Genomic DNA, 26393 nt, shown 5'->3' with positions numbered 1-26393 from the left:
AATAGTTCACTGAAACCTCAGGGTCTAGATTTACCAAAACCTAGGGAGAATAGTAACTAGAAATGACTTGGGAAGTATTTATTATAAATAAATGAAGATGTGTGGCATGCTTCTAACATACTCTTCTATATGCCCTATATACTGTTTCACTGTCTAATTATTTTTGCTTTTTATTGTGTTTGTTTTTTTCATGTAAGGAGAAAGTGTTCTATTAGGTCTTTCCCTAACCTTACCTGAAGTCTGCTTTTCAGGGCTGAGTGTGTCTCCCTGCTGGGAGGGCATTCCATCCCCTCTCTATGTCAGGCGTGGTACCACTCACTGAAACTACAGAGAGGAGCTAGTCATTATACCTGCAGTTAAAAGGCTTTCAATGTTTACAAATAATGTGGAAATGGGACAAGCAGAACATTCAGAAAGGCAACCTACTGTGTCACACATATTTTTTAAATGTCAGCTCATTTAATATCATGATATCCTATAAAATGGGGGATTCTCACCAATGAGTAGTTGAGAAAACAAACTCAGAAGGGATAAGTGACTTGAATAGGGTCACTCAGCCAGGAAGTAGCAGAACTGAGACTTGACCAGGCCCATCTGATTCCAAAGCCAACACCTTTATAACTGTATTGCCTTCCATTCTGGAATGGCTCCAGAAAAAATTAGTTCATATACAAATTGAGTGTAAACATATCTTTATGAATTTCAGATAAGGCTAAACAACAACAACAGTCCTCCCCTCCCCTTACACACACACACACACACACACACACACACACACACACACACACAGTAATTCTTTTCATCTCTGGAGAACAGTGTAACTCTTTTTCCATGGTCTTTATTTAAAATGTGATGGAATCACTATTGACATCTGCTTAGAACTTTTCTGAAATTAGTAAATTCCTTATTGAGATCTGGAAGGAATGTATTTTAGAAGTCAGAATATTTAAGCTAAAAAATATTATGAATTCATTTCACTGAACAAATGGTATACTCTTGCTGTGTATGTTAATATTTCCATAAGAGTCTTCAAAAGAATTAAGAGCACATCACGTACTGTGTTGCATGCAGGAGGACCATGAGTAGTAGGGAGAATTCAGCCTTGAGAAAGGTCAGAAATGATTCTTGCAGTTGGAAATGAGCTCCGGACAGTTTATCCAGCCTCCTGACCACTGTAAGAAGCCTCTGTGCAGCGTTCTTAATGAATGGCTCTTGAGCCTCTGCTTGAATACTTCTAGGAAGAGGAAACTCAAAACCTACTGAAGTACCCAGTTCCATTGTTGAATAATTTATTTGCTAGAGAGTCTCCCTGAAAAGGCATGGGACTAGAAATCAGATGAATCTAGTCCTAGTTCTAAAACTTAGTGGCTTAATGACCTATGTGAGGCAAGGCAATTCAGTTAACTAGAATCCTTCCTCCTTGATGGCCTCAGTTCAGGTCAGTTCACTCACTCAGTCACATCCTACCTACTCTTTGCAACCCCATGGACTGTAGCAGGCCAGGCTTCCCTGTCCATCACCAACTCCTGGAGCTTGCTCAAACTCATGTCCATCAAGTCGGTGATGCCATCCAACCATCTCATCCTCTGATGGCCCCAAGGGCATGCCAACATAGCTACTTATCTCCTCCATTTAGTCTTCTCCAGGCCAACACCCATTCACATTTTCAACTTCCTGTTATACAATTCCATCATAGGCTGAATATTTGTTTCTTTAAAATTCACATGTTGAAGTCCTAACTCCCATGGAAAGGTATTCAGAGGTGTGGCCTTTGGGAGATAATTAGGTTTAGATGAGATGATGAGGGTGGGGTCCTCAGGATGAGATAGTGTTCATAATAAGAGACACCAGACAGCATGTTCTCTCTCTTTCCCTCTGTCATGTGAGGACAGAGCTAGAAGGTAGCTATCCACAATCCAGGAAGAAGGTTCTCACCAAGGAACCAAATCTGTTCACCTCCTTGATCTTAGACATTCAGTCTCCAGAACTGTGAAAAACAGATCTGTTGTTTGTCCGTCTGTTTTGTTATAGTAGCCTGAGATGAATAAGAAAGGTGCCTTCAGATTTCTAAAGAAATACACCAATGGAAGATGTTCCCCTTAAAAGCAGATTCCTCTAGTTTCCTGGAGATACAATTTCCCCAAGTCAATAAGTAACTCTTCCCAACCATCAGTATGAGTAGATTTATTCCCTCATTCCAGCCTCTTGGATGTACTCAAAGCCACTTCCAATACATTATGTACACCTCAACCATAGTCTGCTTTTGTCCTGTAATAATAATTATAAATATTAGTTTATCATCTACTCATATAGGCTAGATGTTGTTCATAGAGTTTCTTAACTAATCATGACGATCTAGCAAGGTGGTAAAACAGACATAGTTTGCTTGATGAGCACCCCTTTCATTTGATGAACTAACTTACACCTATTCTGTGTGGTGTAGATGAGTCTGGTACAGCGCTTTATCCCTCCCTGACCTAGGTCACAGAAGAGGACGTGTAACCCACGTGGCAGCAGTTACCTTTGTCCTCCATTCGCTACACAAATGCTTCAAGCAGATTTAGTCTCCTACCAGAAACAACTAGAAACCTGGACAGAATACATGAAACAATTTTCAGCCATTAGAATCAGGTAGGACGTTTTAAGCTTGGTTCCCCATATTGTTGTAAGATGATTTGTCAACCTTTCCTAGGGCTAGCTGTGTTTTTATCCATGATAGAGAAAGAGGAAACATCTATTCCAGCATTCCAAACCAGAGTGGGAGGGAGATGAGTTTAATTGGACCAACTGAGGCAACAAGGCAACCACAAAGGTCTTTGACACCGAGGATGGAGTGTGCTGATTACCCCTGAAATTAGGGCTACGGTCAGATTCCCCATAGCCCCATGGCTACATGAAGAAGATGTGGTCTCCTCAATGAAAACTAGAGAACTTGGAAAGCTGCTTACATGATAAACAACCAACAAGTGCCCATTACAATATACAACAATAGTAAACCAGTTATATAAAGTACGGTTCATCCGCAAAATGGAATGTCTTGTAACCATTGTAAGTAATTATTATACAGATCAATTTCTGTGGAGAACCGTTCATTTTAAGCAAAAAGTAAAAAGATGCAAGATGTATTACAAGGATGGATGGTTGGAGGGATGGATAGATAGATAGCAAAAAATAGTTGGAAGGATAATGCCAAAATTTTAACAGAATTCTTTCCAAATGGTAGGAATTTATATGTTTTAAAATTTTCCTCTTTATTCTTAATTTATTTTTCCATAATGAACATTTGTCACCTATATTATAATAATACTAAAAAGAAAAAGCTTCCAAAGAAAAGTATCTTCTTTCAGCGTGATTTTTTTTTTTTTTTGCTTTAACTAGATACTTCATTTTAACAAAGCAAATACAACCAAAATTTCCTTTCTCTTCCCAAAGGCACAGATAAATCTCAAAGCAGCATTTTGTTAGGAGAAGGCAGATGGTAGAATAATGAGAAGGTTTGAGGAGAATAAGATCAGCCATCTCCCCTCCCTCCAAGTCTTTAGTCTTAGACAAATGAAGATAAAATGGCTCAGAGGACTCTAATCAATGGAACATGGAGTCTATAAACCAGTTCTTCTTGGAAGAGTAAAACAAGCAGTTTGGTCAACAAGAAGCCCCTGTTTGTACTCTACTGGGAAGAAAGGACACTTCCATTCACTGGTCATCAGACAAGCCAAGGTGTACCATTGGCCAGAGCATCAGTTCAGTCTGTCCACTTTGGGGTCTGATAACAATGGTGACATTAATAGCAGCCAAAAATGAGGACCAAATACATTCCTTTCATGCCTTATTTCATTTAATATACCCAACAACATTTGGAGGTATGTTCTATCATTTTTCCTACTTACCTCATAATAAAACTGAGGTCAGAAAAGTGCATTGACTTAACCATGGTCCCTTAAGCAGAAGCAGAGTCCAAGTTGGAACACAGAGCTCTCTGGGTTTAACACTTCTCTTTCTACTCTGCCATATCACCTTCTTGGTCTTTGTACTAACTGGCAACCAAAACATGGAGCTCTTTCTCTCTGGATATAATTTGGAATAGTATTTGTATTTACTATGAGGGGTTCAGATTGAGGTTGATGGTAATTGACTCAATTATCCAGGGTTGCCTGGAGGGGGCCTGGACCACCTCTCCACCTCCCACAGGCCTGCAATGTTCTCATTCCTATAAGGACCAACAGAAAACCAAAGCTCTATGGCATTATTGCTTGGACTTCTGGTAAAGCTGTTTGGGGTACATGCTTAGCACAAGGCCTAAAAAGAGACTTGTACGTCTCCCAAAGCCCTAAATAAATATTACAATATTGTCATTACTCATGAACCACTTGATACAGGACCATGGAAATAGCCATCACGCTCAGGTGTGTATAGAGAGCAAGCTGGTCAGCTGACCACATGACAGGAAAAAGCAAGAGGCTGGTCCAGCCAACCCAGGGCAGCTGCAGTGAAAGAGACTTTGCACGACCTCTCCTACCCTTTAGTTTGGGCACCCCAGCTCTAGGCAATCCTATTTAGCCTTCCTCCTTGTATGGGGGCAAGGAGAGACATGGTGGGGAAAAGGATCAGGGGATTCCTACTTGTCTTGGACTATCTGCATTCAACTGAGGACATAAACTGTTCAAAAAAAGGACAATTTTTGGAGCATCTCATTGTGTATTAAGGAATTATACTTGGTTTCCATTCCATTTTTTAAAAGTCATTCTGAAGAGAAGTCATTCCTTAATATAATCAGATGGGCTGTTTTTGTAGGAATTCTCTCCCCATCCTTCTCCAAGCATGAAAGCAAATGGGGTCAAGTGGGCCTGACCTCTGAGAGGTTTTGGAGCCAGAAATAAACAGGGTCCTTGAACATACTGAACCATGGGAACAGATGAAAACATCAGCTCCATTTCCCTTCAAAGCATTTTGAATTAAGTTTTAATTCACTGTCAGCCTTGTTGATTATGAGGAGTACCAGCACCAGAGGAATAGCTGTAGTGTGGCAAGCCCTAAAACAGACTTCAGAAAAGGCAAGAATGATGTTCCAGACCTGTGATGGAGCGGCAGCCATGGGCCTTTCAGAGAAACATTTTAGCATCGTTTTACATGACTGCTGCTGTTAACATCCTAACCACCAGTGAAGGAGTCAGGGCTTTGTGATAAAGTAGATTCCAGTTCATGGAAAAGAAGTGAGCTGCAAAGGATAACAACAAGAAAAACAGAATTCTATATTGTAATGAATTCTTACTATGTGCTAAGTACTGTGATAATATGCATACGTATTCATGTTTTTTAAAACTGTAGTAAAATCCACATAACATGAAATTTACCATTTTAGCATTTTTAATATGTGTAGTTGAGTAGTGTTAAGTACATTTGTATTCATCTTGTTGTGCAACCAATCTCCAGAAATCTTATCATCTTGCAAAACTGAAATCTATCCATTAAAAACAAGTCCCCACTCTCCTTCCCTCCCAGCCCCTGGCAACCACCATCCTACTTTCTCTCTCCGTGTTTGACTGCTCTAGTTACCTCATATAAGTGAAATCATACAATATTTGTTATTTTGAGACTGACATTTCTTTTAGCATAATAGCCTTGAGATTCCTCCATGTTGTAGTGTGTCAGAATTTCCTTCCCCTTTAAGACCAAATAATACTTCACTGGATGTAAATATCACATTTTGTTTGCGCATTCATCTACCAACGGACACGGGTTGCTTCTAGCTATTATTATCGAACGATGTGACCATCAGAGTGGGTGGACAAACTCATCTTCCAGACTTTGCTTTCAATTCTTTGGCGTATATACGCAGAAGTGAAAATGCTGAATCGCATGGTAATTCTACTTTTAACTTTTTGAGGAACTGCCATGCTATTTAATGTATGCACATTTTCTCATTGATTCTCATAACAACTCTGGGAGACAGAGAGAGTGATGAGGAAATAGACTTCAGAGAGATACAGCACCATTTTACAGATGACGAAACTGGGACTCAGAAAGGGGCAGTGCTTAAGAGCTCGGGGACCCATGGTGGGATCAGATCCCATGTCTCTCTGGCTCAAACATACTGCCCTCGACAAAAAAAATAAAAATAAAAAATCCTATTTGAGCTTCTCTTTTTGTTTTTCACTTCCCGAAATGTTATCACTATTTCAAATCTCTAACCCTTTTAGTTTAGTTTTAATCAAATTACTAAGCAAACAAGAAAGGAACTTTTATGAATAACTCAGCTGGAAGAAGGCGCACTTTTAGTTCCATATACCTAGCAATGGTGTTTGTATAGAAAGTACATTTCTGGATCTGGTCTAGGCATCAAAGAAAGACAAATGGAAAGACTCCAGGAAAGTCCAGTAGTTCTCTTGGGACAGGAAGTTGCAAAAATAATGTCTTATATTGAACCAGAATCGAAATCGGTAGATAGCGTGTTCAGTGGAGAAGAAAAGATGGAAAATTGACTGCATATGGTACCCTCCATACCCACGCGCACTAATCCCCTAAATTATGAGCTTCATCTTGTACGTATATATTATATACCCACTCCAGTATTCTTGCCTGGAGAATCCCAGGGACGGGGGAGCCTGATGGGCTGCCGTCTATGGGGTCTCAAGGAGTCGGACACGACTGAAGCGACTTAGCAGCAGCAGCAGCATACCCACGCACTCTAATCCCCTAATTTATGAGCTCCATCTTGTACATATATATTATTTATGTTATAGAATAGAATACATACAGTTTAACACTTCCCAGTTTAGACAAAGAGAACATTACCAGGACATTTGAGATTCAGTTTGTGCCTTCTCAGTCATACCCTTCTCCCAAACACTTGGGACTACCTAAATCCCAAATTTTGTATTAGTCACTCATGGATATCTCTTCATAGGTTTATTCTTATCTATGTATGCATCCCAAGTCAATATTCTACATATTGATTAGGATTTGCCAGTTTCTGACCTTTACATAGATGAACTTCTACCTGAACAGATGGAATCACACCGTGATATTTTTCAATAGTTGATCAAGATTTTGGTTTTGAGATTCATCAGAGCAGCTGTGGTTCATTTTTACTGTTACATAGTATTTCATAACTTGCTTCCCCATCCCCTTGCTAATGGACGCACTTGGGTGGCTTGCTTCAAATTGCTATTGTAAACAATGTAGAGATGCACATTACTCTAGGGTGTGTGTATATATATATATATGGAATTGCTATCTCGGACAGTAAGCGCATACTAAGGCTTTCTATATCTTGTCAACTTGTCAGAGAAAAACTTTTTTATCATTCTCAATAGCCAAGATATGGAAAAAAACTTGAGTCTATCAATGGATAAATGATAAAGAAGATTTTATATCTATACAGAATGGAATATTACTCAGCCAGGAGAAAGAAGGAGACCTAGAAGGAGTCTAAATAAAAAGTCACACTTAAAGAAATAGTAGAAAACTGGATGTTAAGGACTGGAGTGCGGGAGAAATAGGAAGAGGTTGATAAAAATAGAAAAGAAAAATCTCCAAAGAATCCATACTAATTTATACTCTTACTAGGAATATAAGTGTTTCTATTGTCTTCATGCTTTCCAATATTTAATAACTTTAATTTTTTTGCAATGTCTGGGTATCGAATGGTATCTTATTGCCATTTTATTTTGCATTTCACTGATTATGTAAAAGATATTCATCTTCTCATATGGTTTCTGATACTTGTATTTCCTTACTTCTGAATCACATGTTCCCATTATTTTGCCTCTTGTCCTACTAAGCCACTTGCATGTGGTGGTCCTGGTGGTGTTTCCTATTTTATGTCTCCAAGGTTTTTGTATATTCTGCGCACTAAGTCTTCTTAGATTTCAAATACATTCTGCCAGTTTTTGATTTATCTCCTCTCATTATGGTGTCTTAATAAAAGTTAAATTTATAGAAATTCTTTATGGCTTACATTTTTGTTTTACATTTAAGAATGATTTCCCTACTCCAAGTTCCTAAGTTAATTTTTAAAGTTTAAAAATTTTCCATTCACATTTAAATTTTCAATCCATCAGAAATTGATTTTTAGAGACTCCCTGGTGTTCAGTGGTTAGAACTCAGCGCGTTCACTGACAAGGGCCCAGGTTTGATCCTTAGTCAAGGAACTAAGATCTTGCAATTTGCGCAGTGTGGCTCAAAAAAGGAAACCAAAATTGATTTTTATATGATGAAGGCATATGATTTTATTTCTTCCACACAGAGAACAAACTATCCCACCACTAATTACTGAATTGTTCTGCAGTGCCATCTCTGTTGTATAACAAATTGTCATGAGTGTAGGATCCCTCCAGCTGCTCAGCTTCCTATGTTCTCTCCCCCCACCTTTTTTATTTCCTATGTTCTTTACCACTGGTCTATTGGTCTAACCTTTTGTAACATCAAACTGTCTTGCAACCTGATTGAGCAAATCCCTCCATTTTGTTATTCTTTGGGGAAGATACTTAGCTATTCAAGCCCTTTATATTTTCATTTTAGAATCAGTCTGCTATTGTCCATGAGAAACTATGTTGGCATTTTGATAGGTAGAGTATAAAATCTAACGATTAATTTTGGGGAAATTTTATATGTATCTTTGAATATGTAGTCAAAGCTATGGTTTTTCTAGCATTCGTGTATACATGGGAGTGTTAGACCATAAAGAAGGCTGAGCACTGAAGAATCGATGCTTTGAATTGTGGTTCTGGAAAACTCTTGAGAGTCCCTTGGACTGCAAGGATATCAAACCAGTCAATCTTAAAAGAGATCAACCCTGTATATTCATTGAAGGGACTAATGCTAAAGCTGAAGCTTCAATACTTTGGCCACCTGATGTGAAGAAATGACTCATTGGAAAAGACCCTGATGCTGGGAAAAATTGGGGGCAGAAGGAGAAGGGGACAGCAGAGGATGAGATGGTTAGAGAGCACTACTGACTCAGTGAACATGAATTTGAGCAAACTCCAGGAGATAGTTGAGGACAAAGAAGCCTGGCTTGCTGCAGTCCATGGGGTCACAAAAAGCCAGACACAACTTAGTGGCTGGACAACAATATATATATATATATATCTTGATAATATTCTTTCTGCTCATAGTCTGTCTTCCCACTTATCTGAATCTTTAAAGAATATCTTAAATAAAGACTACAAATTTTTTATATAAAGACCAGGCATATCTTTCTATAGGTTTTATACTTCTGTAACTATTATTTTTAAATTTAAAAATTCTGATTGTTGTTGGTGTATAGAAAGGCAGTTGAGTTAATATTTTGGTGTTAGAGCCAATAGTCTTGCTAAGAAATTTCATTAATAATTTGTATGTAAATTATTTCATGGTTTTAAGTAGGCATTTATATTATCCATGGGTAATTACAGCTTTTTCTTTTCTGTTACTCACAGCTCTCATTTCTTTTCCTCCAGCATAAGACTACTAGTGGAGACAGAAACCTTCACTGCGTTCAGTTCAGTTCAGTTCAATTGCTCAGTCGTGTCTGACTCTTTGTGACCCCATGGACTGCAGCATGCCAGGCCTCCCTGTCCATCATCAACTCCCGGAGTTTACTAAAACTCATGTCCATTGAGTTGGTGATGCCATCCAACCATCTCATCCTCTGTCGTCCCCTTCTCCTTCCACCTTCAATCTTTCCCAGCATCAGGGTCTTTTCAAATGAGTCAGCTCTTTGCATCAGGTGGCCGCAGTATTGGAGTTTCAGCCTTGTGTTATTCCAAAGAAAAAAGAAGTGCTTTTAAGATTCACCATTGAGTAGAACATTTTCAATAGTTTTTGTTTTGTTGATGTTGTTTTCTATAAGCTCTATCAGGCAAAAGAAGTTGTCTATTCTAGAAAAACTTTGTTTTGTTGATAATCATGAAAGATGGCTAAGTCTTGTCAAATCCTTCTCTTATTTCAAACATGATGTTCAGATGATAATTTTTTTTCACCTTTAGTTCCTTGATCTGTTAATTTACATGTATTGGTTTTCTACTGTTGAATCAATTTTGCTCTTTTGAAATAAAGCAACTTAATTATGACATATTATCTGGCAGCTCAGAGGTTAAAGCGTCTGCCTGCAACGCGGGAGACCTGGGTTCGATCCCTGGGTCGGGAAGATCCCCTGGAGAAGGAAATGGCAATCCACTCCAGTAGTCTTGCCTGGAGAATCCCATGGATGGAAGAGCCTGGTGGGCTACAGTCCATGGGGTTGCAAAGAGTCAGACATGACGGAGTGACTTTGCTTTCATTTTCTTTCACTTTCATCTCTTTATCCATTGTTGCATTTGGTTTTCTAGTGTGTGGTTTAGGAATTTTGGAGTTATGTTCTTGAATAAGATGGGTCCATATTGTGTTTTTAAACATTGCCCTTGTCTAGTTAGATATCAAGTGTGTAGTTACTTCAGAAGGTGAGCTGGGGATTTTTCTTCTTTTCTCTAAATTTGTGTGAAGTTTGAAATGATCGATTTCTTCAATATTAAGTAGAATTTTGTGCTTTACTTATGAGAAAAACAATTTAACTTTACTATTAACTCTCAGAATAGGTAATGGACCACTCAGGTTTTCTATTTTTCTTGAGTCCTAATAATTCATATTTTTCTAGTATTTACCCATTATGCCTATTTTTAAATTTAGGGTCTCATTTAAAATTTTTTTAAATTTGCTACTGAATCTGCAGTTTTTTATTCGTTTTAAAATTTGAGTCTTCTTATTTGAGACTTGTCAATATTGCTAGAAATTTGTTAATTTTCTTAGAGTTTTAAAAAAACCAACTTTGGGTTTTATTATACCTCTTCATCTTTATTTCCCCTCTTATTTTATTTGATTTTAGCTTTTATTTTTATATTCCTTTCTAATTGCTCCGGACCCTTAGCTCATTTTTCTCCCATCTCATTTTCTTCTTTTCTACTACAATCATTTAAAGCTATAAAATTCTTTCTAAACAGCAATTTAATGCCATCCCACATTTTGTAATAGCATTTTTATTACCACTCAGTTCCAAGTTTTTTAAAAATTTTCTTCACAAACTTGTCTTTAAGTTCTGAGTTATTAAGAAGCTTGCTTTGCAATTCTGCACATCCATGGGTCTTATTCTGTAGGCCAAGGATGTCAAATTCTAGTACATGCGCTGTCACTTTCCCCTGTCACACCTGCCCCTGACATCAGGAGCTGACCCCAACACCATTCCCAGCAAGCCCAGAACGCTTCCCCATATAGCACTCCAGCCGATCAATCAGAGAGGAAATTTTAAAAATGGGCAGAAGACCTAAACAGACACTTCTCCAAAGGAGACAGAGATGGCCAATAAAGACATGAAAAGATGCTCAATATCACTAATTATAAGAGAAGTGCAATTAAAGCTATAATGAGGTATCACCTCACACCAGTCAGAATGGCCACCATCAAAAAATCTACAAACAATAAATGCTGGAGAGGATGCGGAGAAAAGGGAACCCTCTAGCATTGTTGTTGGGGATGTAAACTGATAACAGCCACCATGGAGAACAATATGGAGATTCTTTAAAGATCTAGGAATGAAACTACCATATGACCCAGCAATCCCACTACTGGGCATATACCCTGAGAAAATCGTAATTGAAAAGGACACATGTACCCCAATCATAGAAGCACTATTTACAATACCTAGGACATGGAAGCAACCTAGATGTCCATCAGCAGATGAATGGATACAGAAGATGTGATATACACACACATATATAGATATAGATGTAGGTATATAGATATATACACATATACATATACACACAATGGAATATTACTCAGTCATAAAAAAGAACGAATTTGAGTCAGTTCTAGTGAGGTGGATAATCTAGAGCCTGTTACACAGAGCAAAGTAAGTCAGAAAGGAAAAAACAAATATAGTATATTAACGCATATATAGGGAATCTAGAAAAATGGTATTGATGAACCCATTTGCAGGGAAGGAGTGAAGACGCAGATATAGGGAATCAACTTATGGACACAGTCAGGGAAGGAAAGAGTGGAATGAATGGAGAAAGCAGCATCAACATACATACACTGCCATGTGTACAATAGCTCATAAGAGGTAGCTCTATAACACAGGGAGCCCAGCCTGGTGCTCTGTGATGACTTAGAGGGGTGGGATGAGGGGAAGGGAGGGAAGCTCAAGACGGAGTTGATATATGTATAATTATGGCTGATTTGCATCAGGGCAAAGGCAAACAGAGTTTTGCCAAGAGAATGCACTGGTCATAGCAAACACCCTCTTCCAACGAAACAAGAGACGACTCTATACGTGGACATCACCAAACGGTCAATACCAAAATCAGACTGATTATATTCTTTGCTGCCAAAGATGGAGAGGCTCTATACAATGGGCAAAAACAAGACTGGGAGCTGACTGCGGATCAGATCATGAACTCCTTATTGCAAAGTTCAGACTTAAATTGAACAAAGAAAGGAAAACCACTAGACCATTCAGGTGTGATCTAAATCAAATACCTTACAATTATACAGTAGCAGTGACAAACAGATTCAAGGGATTAGATCTGATAGACAGAGTGCCTGAAGAACTGTGGATAGGGGTTCGTGACATTGTACAGGAGGCAGCAATCAAGACCATCTCCAAGAAAAAGAAATGCAAAAAGGCAAAATGGTTGTGTGAGGAGGCCTTGCAAATAGGTGAGAAAAGAAGAGAAGTGAAAGGCCAAGGAGAAAAGGAAAGATGTACCCATCTGAATACAGAGTTCCAAACAAAAGCAAGGAGAGAGAAGAAAGCCTTCCTCCATGATCAATGCAAAGAAATAGAGGAAAACAATAGAATGGGAAAGACTAGAGATCTCTTCAAGAAAATTAGAGATACTAAGGGAACATTTCATGCAAAGATGGGCACAATGAAGATCAGAAATGGTATGGACTTAACAGAAGCAGAAGGTATTAACAAAAGGTGGCAAGAATACACAGAAGGACTATACAAAAAAGACCTTCATGACCCAGATAACCATGGTGGTGTGATCACTCCCCTAGAGCCAGACATCCTGGAATGTGAAGCCATCACTATGAACAAAGCCAGTGGAGGCAATGGAATTCCAGCTGAGCTATTCCAAATCCTAGGAGATGAGGCTGTGAAAGTGCTGCACTCAATATGCCAGCAAACTTGGAAAACTCAGCAGTGGCCACAGGACTGGAAAAGGTCAATTTTCATTCCAATCCCAAGAAAGGCAATGCCAAAGAATGCTCAAACTACCATGCAATTGTACTCATCTCACACGCTAGCAAAGTAATGCTCAAAATTCTCTAAGCCAGGCTTAACAGTAAGTGAACCTGTGAACTTCCAGATGTTCAAGCTGGATTTAGAAAAGGCAGAGGAACCAGAGATCAAATTGCCACCATCTGCTGGGTCATCGAAAAAGCAAGAGAGTTCCAGAAAAACATCTACTTCTGCCTTATTAACTATGCCAAAGCTTTTGGCTATATGGATCACAACAAACTGTAGAAAATTCTTCAAGAGATGGGAATACCAGATCACTTTACATGCAGAAGAAAAATCTGGGTCAAGAAGCAAGTGTTAGAACTGGACATGGAACAACAGACTGGTTCCAAATTAGGAAAGGAGTATGTCAAGGTTGTATATTGTCACCCTGCTTATTCAACTTATATGCAGAGTACATCATGTGAAATGCTGGGCTGGATGAGGCATAAGCTGGAATCAAGATTGCTGGGAGAAACATCAGTAACCTCAGATATGCAAATGATACCATCCTTATGGCAGAAAGCAAAGAAGAACTAAAGAACATTTTGATGAAAGTGAAAGAAGAGAGTGAAAAAGCTGGCTTAAAACTCAACATTCATAAAACAAAGATCATGGCATCCAGTCCCATCAATTTATGGCAAATAGTTAGGGAAACAATGAAAACAGTGAGAGACTTAATTTTGGGGGGCTCCAAAATCACTGCAGATGGTGACTGCACCCATGAAATTAAAAGATCCTTGCTCCTTGGGAGAAAAGCTATGACCAACCTAGATAGCATACTAAAAAGCAGAGACATTACTTTGCCAACAAAGGTCTGTCTAGTCAAGGCTATGGTTTTTCTCAATAGTCATGTATGCATGTGAGAGTTGGACTATAAAGAAAGCTGAGCACTGAGGAATTGATGCTTTTGAACTGTGGTGTTGGAGAAGACTCTTGAGAGTCCCTTGGACTGCAAGGAGATCCAGCCAGTCAATCCTAAAGGAAATCAGTCCAGAATATTCATTGGGCAGACTGGTGCTGAAGCAAAACTCCAATAATTTGGCCACCTTATGCAAAGAACTGACTCCTTGGAAAAGACCATGAGGCTGGGAAAGATTGCAGGCAGGAGGAGAAGGGGACAACAGAGGATGAGATGGTTGGATGACATCACTAACTGGATGGACATGAGTTTGAGCAAGCTCCAGGAGTTGGTGATGGACAGGGAAGCCTGGTGTGCTGCAGTCCATGGAGTCTCAAAGAGTCGGACACGACTGAGTGACTGAACTGAGCTGAACTGACAGCAGAAATCAACACAACATTGTAAACCAATTTTCCTCCCACTAAAAAATAAATTTTTAAAAAAGAAAACAAACATAAAAGATGAAAATTCTAGGATATCCCTTCTGTAGGCTGAGCGGACATTCCCACTTGTATTACAGAAGCTGCCAGGCTTACATTTGTGCCTGAGGAAAATTACTCTGATCTAGAGATGGTGAAAAATACCAGCTTTCTCCCAGCCCTAGAACATTTTATTTTCAATCCATAAGGATACAGATGCATCCATTTAACTCAAAGGGCATTTATTGAGCATTTACTATGCTTACGGCAGTGGGCTGTAAATAATAAATAAGATCATCACTGCCCTCAAGGAGTTTACAGTTGACCTGATAATATGAAGTCTTTTACTCAAAAAACCTTGACAGGAGCATTCCTTCAGCCTGGCACTGCTTTGAACAGGCTATCTCACTTTCCAACAACTCTGGGAGTGAGTTGGTGTTATCTGCAGTTCACAGATAATGAAACAAGACTTGGAGAAATGAAATAGCTCACCCAAGGTTGCCCAGCCCATATTTGAACTGAAATCCAAAGTCATATCGATGAGTCGGCACTGCACCGTGCTGCCTCCTTGGAAAGATTACAAGGTTTTATTACTTTTTTCCCCCTCTCCCATTTTGTCCACATGCTCAGCGATTGAAGAGTGGAACGAGAATTGATGGATATGCAGGCAATTCATTTCTCTGCTATGGAAAGTACATTCCATCTTCAAGCTGCCCTAAATTATATAACGGTTAGTTGCCTCAAAAAATCTTGCTTTGGGGGTTTCTTGTCTGTTGTTCTTATCTCTCCAGGATGCTTTGGCCAACCAAGCAGAATGCTTATCCTGCAGCTTTAGGGCTTTGAAAAAAAAAATGGTTTCTGTTGTGCTGAGTGCAATTTCCTGGGGGCCTGTGTGACACAGTGACCAGGTCTTCAGAACCTTGCCTCTAATTCATAGTGAGTAAGGCAGAGAAGCAACCAGAAGGCTGGTCTGAGCTCTGGGTAAGGTAAGGAGGGCTATTCACATACATATGCAACCTGACAGTTCACACCGCCCAGACACAAGTACGTGATGTGCATACACAGAATTCACACCTACTATCCTACTCCATCTTTAGTTATTAGAACAAAGATTACCATCCTCTTTTCCCTGATAAGATGGAAGACTCAAGGAGGATACATGATTTACCCAAGGTCACACAGCCATAACTGCCAGCACTGAGATCTAACCCTTGGCTGTTGTACTCTGTCTTCTTTTGAAGCAAAGACACGTGTTCACATATACATATATACATACGTATATATGCTACACTGTTTCTGCAGATGCGGGTGGAAATAGAATGGGGGGGATAATGGTACTCGATAGACGTATGTTCATACACTGATGGGTTTTCCTAGATGGAAAAAAATATATTAGGCTGCACAATCACTGCGAAAATTGTGGTGATATTTGTCCTGAGTTTGGCTCTTCTGGTCCCAGATTGACTCAGGAGATAGGTAGGTGCTGGACTGTGCATTTGCAGCCAGCCTCCTGTTTACACTTCAAGATAGAAATACCATCAGAAACAGGTAAATCACTGGACTTTGTTTCCTGTGGACACTTTAAGATAACAGGTATGGTAGAGACAGAGGGGGCCAAACTCTGTTTGAGTATAAGATCAAAGCATTGTTATTTCCCATCCTTGGGGCAAGGATGCATCTTGGGGGCTCCTTGGGGGTCAAAAAGAAGGGTGCACCACCCCAAAATAGGTGATGCCAAGGCCCCCCATAGGCCTCTGGGCTGGAATTCATCTTGGCAATTCTGTTGGAGAGGTCCTAGGGCAGGTCATGTATGGAAAAAGAAACAAGATAATTGGCCAAAGTTAAACAAAGACCTGGAAGGACTGTCCTATATAAATTATTTAACCACCCCTTAATTGCATTCCTTCTCATTAGGGAGGATACACACACCCTTTTCTCTCTGGTGTGTATTTCTGCCTTACTTCTGTCTTAAATAAGCATGATAGAGTTTCTCTGTGTACTCTCCTACTTGTTACGCTGTGTCTCTAATAACAAACTTTGTACCTGTTTTTAGTTTTTGCCTCCTGGAGAAATGCATTTTGTCTCCTTGAGAAATGCATTTTTCAAGAGCCAGAGAACTTTGCATCTAGCCTCTAGCCCTTGCTGGTCTAGTGGCTAGCATTCCTGGTTTTCATCCAGGGTACCCAGATTCAATTTCTGCATAGGAACTGAAGCAGTGTCTTCAAGCCACTGCTCACTGCTGTCTCTCCAGATCAAGACCAGTAGCCTTCACTTACCTGATAGCGTGTTAGAAACACAAACTCTTGGGCCCTACCACACATCCACTGCAGTTTAACAAGAGCTCAAGGTGATTTGTATATACACTGAAAGATCTCTGTAAGATACCAGAAATGCTTTAACTATTTTTTCCATCTACAAAGGACTCTTTATGGACACAGCCTATAGATCTAGGCATGATCTCTATTCATGCATGCTAATTCGCTTCAGTCATTTCTGACTCTTTGCAATGCTATGAGCTGTAGGCCACCAGGCTTCTCTGTCCATGGGCATTCTCCAGGCAAGAACACTGGAGTGGGTTGCCATGCCCTCCTCTAAGGGATCTTCCTGACCCAGGGATCAAATCTATGTCTGCTGCAACTCCTTCATTGCAGGTGGATTCTTTACCGCTGAGCCACTGAGGAGGCCCATCCATCTCTACATCTTCTCAAAAGCATAAGCCTGTATCTTGGGAAGCTAAAGGCAAAGGAGAAAAGGAAAGATATATCCATCTGAATGCAGAGTTCCAAACAAAAGCAAGGAGAGTGGAGAAAGCCTTCTTCAGTGATCAATGTAAAGACATAGAGGAAAACAATAGAATGGGAAAGACTAGAGATCTCTTCAAGAAAATTAGAGATACCAAGGGAACATTTTGTGCAAAGGTGGGCACATTGAAGGACAGAAATGGCATGGACCTAACAGAAGCAGAAGATATTAACAAGAGAGGAGCCATCCCACACTGAAGAACAGGAAGGGCGGCGGTGAGGAGATACCCCTCAACCAAGGTAAGGAGCAGCGGCTGTGCCTTGCTGGAGCAGCCGTGAAGAGATACCCCACGCCCAAGGTAAGAGAAACCCAAGAAAGATGGTAGGTGTTGCAAGAGGGCATCAGAGGGCAGACACACTGAAACCATACTCACAGAAAACTAGTCAATCTAATCACACTAGGACCACAACCTTGTCTAACTCAATGAAATGAAGCCATGCCTGCGGGCAACCCAAGATGGGCAGGTCATGGTGGAGAGGTCTGACAGAATGTGGTCCACTGGAGAAGGGAAAGGCAAGCCACTTCAGTATTCTTGCCTTGAGAACCCCATGAACAGTATGAAAAGGCAAAATGATAGGATACGGAAAGAGGAACTCCCCAGGTCAGTAGGTGCCCAATATGCTACTGCAGATCAGTGGACAAATAACTCTAGAAAGAATGAAGGGATGGAGCCAAAGCAAAAACAATACCCAGCTGTGGATGTGACTGGTGATAGAAGCAAGGTCCGATGCTGTAAGAGCAATATTGCATAGGAACCTGGAATGTCAGGTCCATGAATCAAGGCAAATTGGAAGTGGTCAAACAAGAGATGGCAAGAGTGAACGTCGACATTCTAGGAATCAGTGAACTAAAATGGACTGGAATGGGTGAGTTTAACTCAGATGACCATTATATCTACTACTGTGGGCAGGAATCCCTCAGAAGAAATGGAGTAGCCATCATGGTCAACAAAAGAGTCTGAAATGCAGTACTTGGATGCAATCTCAAAAATGAGAGAATGATCTCTGTTTGTTTCCAAGACAAACCATTCAATATCACAGTAATCCAAGTCTATACCCCAACCAGTAATGCTGAAGAAGCTGAAGTTGAATGGTTCTATGAAGACCTACAAGATCTTTTAGAGCTAACACCCAAAAAAGATGTTCTTTTCATTATAGGGGACTGGAATGCTAAAGTAGGAAGTCAAGAAACACCTGGGGTAACAGGCAAATTTGGCCTTGGAATGTGGAATGAAGCTGGTCAAAGACTAATAGAGTTTTGCCAAGAAAATGCACTGGTCATAGCAAACACACTCTTCCAACAATACAAGAGAAGACTCTACACATGGACATCACCAGATGGTCAACACCCAAATCAGATTGATTATATTCTTTGCAGCCAAAGATGGAGAAGCTCTATACAGTCAACAAAAACAAGACCAGGAGCTGACTGTGGCTCAGATCATGAATTCCTTATTACCAAATTTGGACTTATATTGAAGAAAGTAGGGAAAACTGCTAGACCATTCAGGTATGACCTAAATCAAATCCCTTATGATTATACAGTGGAAGTGAGAAATAGATTTAAGGGCCTAGATCTGATAGACAGAGTGCCTGATGAACTATGGAATGAGGTTTGTGACATTGTACAGGAGACAGAGATCAAGACCATCCCCATGGAAAAGAAATGCAAAAAAGCAAAATGGCTGTCTCGGGAGGCCTTACAAATAGCTGAGAAAAGAAGAGAAGTGAAAAGCAAAGGAGAAAAGAAAAGATATAAGCATCTGAATGCAGAGTTCCAAAGAATAGCAAGAAGAGATAAAAAAAGCCTTCTTCAGCGATCAATGCAAAGAAATAGAGGAAAAGAACGGAATGGGAAAGACTAGAGATCTCTTCAAGAAAATTAGAGATACCAAGGGAACATTTTAGGCAAAGATGGGCTCGATAAAGGAAAGAAATGGTATGGACCTAACAGAAGCAGAAGATATTAAGAAGAGGTGGCAAGAATACACAGAAGAACTGTACAAAAAAGATCTTCACGACCTGGATAATCATGAAGGTGTGATCACTCATCTAGAGCCAGACATCCTGGAATGTGAAGTCAAGTGGGCCTTAGAAAGCATCACTACGAATAAAGCTAGTGGAGGTGATGGCATTCCAGTTGAGCTATTTCAAATCCTGAAAGATGATGCTGTGAAAGTGCTGCACTCAATATGCCAGCAAATTTGGAAAACTCAGCAGTGGCCACAGGACTGGAAAAGGTCAGTTTTCATTCCAGTCTCAAAGAAAGGCAATGCCAATTAATGCTCAAACTACCACACAATTGCACTCATCTCACATGCTAGTATAGTAATGCTCAAAATTCTCCAAGCCAGGCTTCAGCAATATGTGAACCATGAAATTCTTGATGTTCAAGCTGGTTTTTGAAAAGGCAGAGGAACCAGAGATCAAATTGCCAACATCCGCTGGATCATGGAAAAAGCAAGAGAGTTCTAGAAAAACATCTATTTCTGCTTTATTGACTATGCCAAAGCCTTTGACTGTGTGGATCACAAGAAAGTGTGGAAAATTCTGAAAGAGATGGGAATACCAGACCACCTGACCTGCCTCTTGAGAAATCTGTATGCAGGTAAGGAAGCAACAGTTAGAAGTGGACATGGAAGAACAGACTTGTTCCAAATAGGAAAAGGAGTACGTCAAGGCTGTATATTGTCACCCTGCTTATTTAACTTATATGCAGAGTACATCTTGAGAAACACTGGACTGGAAGAAACACAAGCTGGAATCAAGATTGCTGGGAGAAATATCAATCACCTCAGATATGCAGATGACATCACCCTTATGGCAGAAACTGAAGAGGAACTAAAAGCCTCTTGATGAAAGTGAAAGAAGAGAGTGAAAGAGTTGGCTTAAAGCTCAACATTCAGAAAACGAAGATCATGGCATCTGGTCCCATCACTTCATGGGAAGTAGATGGGAAACAGTGGAAACAGTGTCAGACTTTATCTTTTTGGGCTCCAAAATCACTGCAGATGGTGACTGCAGCCATGAAATTAAAAGATGCTCACTTCTTGGAAGAAAAGTTATGACCAACCTAGATAGCATATTCAGAAGCAGAGACATTACTTTGCCGACTAAGGTCCGTCTAGTCAAGGCTATGGTTTTCCAGTAGTCATGTATGGATGTGAGAGTTGGACTGTGAAGAAGGCTGAGCAGAATTGATGCTTTTGAACTGCGGTTTTGGAGAAGACTCTTGAGAGTCCCTTGGACTGCAAGGAGATCCAACTAGTCCATTCTGAAGGAGATCAGCCCTGGGATTTCTTTGGAAGGAATGATGCTAAAGCTGAAACTCCAGTACTTTGGCCACCTCATGCAAAGAGTTGACTCATTGGAAAAGACTTTGATGTTGGGAGGTATTGGGGGCAAGAGGAGAAGGGACGATAGAGGATGAAATGGCTGGATGGCATCACTGACTCAATGGACGTGAATCTGAGTGAACTCCGGGAGTTGGTGATGGACAGGGAGGCCTGGTGTGCTGCAATTCATGGGGTCGCAAAGAGTCAGACACGACTGAGTGACTGAACTGAACTGAGCAAGAATACACAGAAAGACTATACAAAAAAGATCTTACTGACCCAGATGACCACAGTGGTGTGATCACTCTCCTAGAGCCAGACATCCTGGAAGGTGAAGCCATCACTGTGAACAAAGTCAGTGGAGGCAATGGAATTCCAGCTGAGCTATTTTAAATCCTAGAAGATGATGCTGTGAAAGTGCTGCACTCAATATGCCAGCAAATTTGGAAAACTCAGCAGTGGCCACACGACTAGAGAAAGGTCAGTTTTCATTCCAATTCCAAAGAAAGGCAATGCCAAAGAATGCTCAAACTACTGCACAATTGCACTCATATCACACGCTAGTAAAGTAATGCTCAAAATTCTCCAAGCCAGGCTTAACAGTACATGAACTGTGAACTTCCAGATAGTCAAGCTGGATTTAGAAAAGGCAGAGGAACCAGAGATCAAATTGCCAACATCCGTTGGATCATTGAAAAGGCAAGAGAGTTCCCCCAAAAAATCTGCTTTACTGACTACACCGAAGCCTTTGACTGTGTGGATCACAACAAACTATGGAAAATCCTTGAAGAGATGGGAATACCAGACCACCTGCCCTGCCTCGTGAGAAATTTGTATGCAGGTCAAGAAGCAACAGTTAGAACTGGACATGAAACAATGGAACGGTTCCAAGTTGCTAAAGGAGTATGTCAAGGTTGCATATTGTCACCTTGCTTATTTAACTTATATGCAGAGTACATCATGCAAAATGCTGGGCTGGATGAATCACAAGCTGGAATTAAGATGGCCCAGAGAAATATCAATAACCTCAGATATGCAGATGACACCACCCCTATGGCAGAAAGCAAAAAGGAACAGAAGAGCCTCTTGATGAAAGTGAAAGAAGAGAATGAAAACGCTGGCTTAAAGCTCAACATTCAGGAAACAGAGATCATGGCATCTGGTCCATCACTTCATGGGAAATAGATGGGGAAACAGTGGAGACAGTGACAGACTTTCTTTTCTTGGCTCCAAAATCATTGCAGATGATCGTCGCAGCCATGAAATTAGAAGATGCTTGCTCCTCGGAAGAAAAGCTATGACCAACCTAGACAGCATATTAAGAAACGGAGAGATTACTTTGCCGGCAAAGGTCCATCTAGTCAAAGCTATGGTTTTTCCAGTAGTCATGTATGCATGTGAGTTGGGCGTGTGAGTTGGACTATAAAGAAAGCTGAGCACTGAAGAAATGATGCCTTCGAACTGTGGTGTTGGAGAAGACTCTTGAGAGTCCTTTGGACTGCCAGGAGATCCAACCAGTCAATCCTAAAGGAAATAAGTCCTGAATATTCACTGAAGGACTGATGCTGAAGCTGAAACTCCAATACTGTGGCCAGCTGATACAAAGAACTGACTTATTGGGAAAAGCCCTGATGCTGGGAAAAATTGAAGGCAGGAGGAGAAGGGGACGACATAGGATGAGATGGTTGGATGGCATTACCAACTCGATGGATATGAGTCTAAGTAAGCTCCAGGAGTTGACGATGGACAGGGAAGCCTGGCATGCTGCAGTCCACGGGGTGGCAAAACACTGGACAGGACTGAGTGACTGAACTGACTAATTGATCTTGCAGATAAAATCCCAATCCAGGTGGAGGATAATTCCAGTTAGCTAATTAGACTTATGCTATGATATTTTCTTTCTCTCTTGTGCTTTGTATCCACTTATTCGTGGTTTGATTCATAGGCTGATCTGCCTCTTGTCTCTTCCTTTGATCCATCCCTCATAAGTGATGCTTCCTAAATTCAAACACAACCATGCCCCTTGGCTACTTAAAAATAATCAGGTGCTCCTTGCTGTTTACCAAGTTAAGTCCCCACTTCCTTCGTTCCACATTCCATGACCTCCACGGTCAGGTGCTGTTTTCCTTTTCAAATTTGTTTGTCTCCCATTTCCTACCTTCAACTGGACACTGGGTCTCCGTGGTCCCTCGTGGATCCCAGAATCACGCACCTTCTATATGATATAGCGAAGCAGTCCATTCTCTGCCATCCCCTGCCCGGAAGACGCTTTTCATCCCTGTGCTGTCTTTCAGACCCTGTTCTAACATCTGAAAAGCCTTCCTCATCTTCTAGAAGAGTCAGTTGCTCCTGGTCACATAATCCCATATGCCATAAAAGTAGTTCTCAAATTTTAGTGAATGTCAGCATCACCTGGAGGGCTGGTTAAGACACAAGCTGCTGGATCCCACCCTAGGATTCAACTTTGGTAGGTCTGTCCAGGGAACTAGGTACATGCATTTCTAACAAGCTCCAAGTTGACCCTGATGCTGCTAGTCTGGGGTCATCACATTGAGAAACCACAGTAACTCCGAGACAGCTACCATATCATGTGGTCATGAGCTGTCTTCCCATTCTGCCTGTAGCATAGGACTCTGCATTCCTGAGGCCCAGCTGTGCCCATCTTTCACAGCTGTGCCCATCTAGTGACTGAACGAGAGAGCAGGCCAGCCGCCTGTTTTAAAAGAGTTGTGGCTGGAAACTTGTCTTCCTCACTTATTATCATAATATAGAATTTCTTCACCTAAGAAAATGTATCTGAAGGGGCTATTGTGAGGCTTAAAAGAGAAGAGGCACAAATTTTCTATCACATCCCTATCATATAATATGTGATTAATCAATGTTAATAAAAGGAAGGAAGGAAGGAAGGAAGAGAAATCAGCTAATGCTTTGGCATCCTGGGCTGCAAGCTCAGTGCACAGGAAGTATTTTGTGGGGGCATTTATTACCAAACAAGCGCGAGTAGAATTTTACAAGCAGAGCCCAGAGCAACTCTGTGATTTGGAAACATTCAAGCACTCTAAAGCTTGTAGTCTCAGAGTCTGCAGGGAGCATCTTCCATTCTGATGAATAGCCAAGAACATACTCAGACCACCTTAAGTAAAAATACTTGCCTGGGAAACACTTTCCAGGGGGTATTGGCCATCCCAGGTGCAAGGTGGGTTTCAACTAAAATGCTGGAGACAGACAACAGTGCCAGAGTCTGTGCTGGGGAATCTGTGCTCACTCCGGCTGGCACGGGGAGCTGGAACTTGGAACACCAGGGACTCAGCCAGGGGGAAAGTGGTGAGCTGAGTGGAGAGAGAGCCCTGGACCCTGCGTCAGGGTGCAAACATGAGATGCTTCACCCATTCCTCTTCTATCCACGCCTAGGATAGACCTAGTCCTCTTCCCCACCCAGTTCGGACTTCAACTCAAAACTCTTTTCAGCAGAGCCTACCAGCAGCAACTACCAAAAAAAAAAAATAATAATAAAATAAAATTAAAAAATCCAAGTCAGTATCTATAAAACCACAAAACTGTAAAACCTGGGATGGGTGTTCTATCAGACAGGACCATCGAATAGAGCCACTGGATGATGGGCCTGCTCTGTGAGGTGCACTGTCCAGTACGGTCTGACTGCCGGGCCCTGGAATGCAGCCGGTGTACCTGAAGAACTGAGTTTTGGTTCTGTTTCATTCCAATTGATCAAAAGTGAAATTTAAATAGCCACTTTTCTTTTTTGACAGATAGACAAAAAAAAAAAATCCACGTGGCCCCCAGGACGACTCAAGGCACCTGCCACCAGCGCATTCCGCCCCTGAACCGTTCACACCGCTGACAGGCCATTTCCAAGCCCTAATCATGGCCCGCCTGCAGCGAGATCCCAAAACATCTTTATGATGATTCATGGGTTCAAAGTATGAAGCCCAGAGCCTGAAAGATTTAAAACAAAACAAAACAAAAAGTGCCCTTTGAAGACAAATGGCCGTGTGATATTTCAAGGCAGAGAGAACGCTATAGAATTGCTATTTACAGAAGGGGGTTTGTAACTTCTTGGGTAATTAATGATGATGATGATGATGATCATATCAGTTTTCTATTGCTGTTGTAATAAATTGCCACAAACCTGGTGACTTCCATGGTGGTCTAGTGGGTAAGAAGCTGTTTCCACTGCAGGGGGTGCAAATTTCATCCCTGGTCAGGGAGCTAAGTTCCTGCGTGCTGTGCAGCCAAAACATAAACCTTAAGAAAACGATTGTTTTTTTTAGTTAAAAAACAAGGCAAAATTATTTTCTTAAAGCTGTGAAAGTCAGAAGTCCTAAACTCAAGTGGTCAGTAGAGCTGTACTCTTTCTGAAGTCTCTGGGGAAGAACCTGTTCCCATGCTTCTTTCATCTTCTAGAAGCTGCCTGTATTCCTTGGCTCATGATCCCATCCTCCACCTTTATAACTAGCAGTGTTGCACCTTCCAAGCTCTCTCTGCTTTCATCATCATATCACCTTTAAAAAAATTTTTTTTATTTTTTATAATTTCAACTTTTTCTATTGGGGTATAGTTGATTAACAATGTTGTAATAGTTTCAGGAGAACTGTGAAGGAGCTTAGCCATACCTACACATGTATCTGTTCTCCTCTAAACTTCTCTCCCATCCAGGCTGCCTTATAACATGGAGCAGAATTCTTTGTACTCTACAGTAAGACCTTGCTGGTTATCCATTTTAAATATAGCAGTGTGTACATATCCATCCCAGACTCCCTAACTATCCCTTCCCTGCAGCCTTCCTGCACTGGCAACCAGTCTAAGCCTGCGTATCATCTTTTCTGATCCTGACACTCCTGCTTCTCCCTCTCATAGGGGCTCCTGTGATTATGAGACAATTAAACCCAGATATTCCAGGACAATCTCCTCAGCAAGATCCTTAACGTGATCATACCTATAAAGTCCCTTTTGCAATTTAAGTGAATATATTCATAGGTTCCAAGTATTAGGATGTGGACATTTGAGTAGGGGCATCATTCAGCCTACAACAAATAATAATCACAAATAGTCCTTCCCTTAATCAAGCCCATTCACTGCTGAAAATGCTGGCCTGAGATTCTTTCTCATCCAGCAGCCCTACAGAGTAGATCTCAGAGAATCATTGTCACACACCAAGCCACATCATAAACCTTGGTCCCTCTCTCCCAAGTTCACTCAGGTTTTTCTTTTGCCAGGTTGCCATCATGGAGAATTTCTCAGGTGCCAGGCACTAGACTGGTGCTTGTGTATCGTTTGTACCACCTCCTCTCCTCGCCCTGACATAAGGTCACTTCCCTCCCAGTTCAGAGGTGAGGAAACCAAGGTTTGCAAGGGGAACCTGATTTCCCGAGACCAGAGAAAGCATAAGTGACAGAATGGGATGGTTCTTAAGCCCCCTGCCTTTTCCCTGGACACTGAGGGTCCCATGACCACAACCAGTGGTGGCCCTGCTAGTCTCAGCACCAGGACAAATGGTCCGCCAAGGGGTCAGGTACCTCAGGTGTCCCCCCTCTTCTCAGCCAGTCTGCAGTTGCCAAAGCAGAAGGCCTGTCCCTACCTTGCCACCAGCGTGTATTTATCACCTGGAATGGCTTTATATTCTACTTGCTAAATTGGATTGCTTTCAGAAAAGGCTGGGGCAGCAGATAAAAGCAG

This window comes from Ovis aries, chromosome 16 (genome assembly GCF_016772045.2).
Source record: "Ovis aries strain OAR_USU_Benz2616 breed Rambouillet chromosome 16, ARS-UI_Ramb_v3.0, whole genome shotgun sequence".
Lineage (NCBI taxonomy): Eukaryota > Metazoa > Chordata > Mammalia > Artiodactyla > Bovidae > Ovis > Ovis aries.
Note: the sequence above shows the minus strand (reverse complement) of the source record.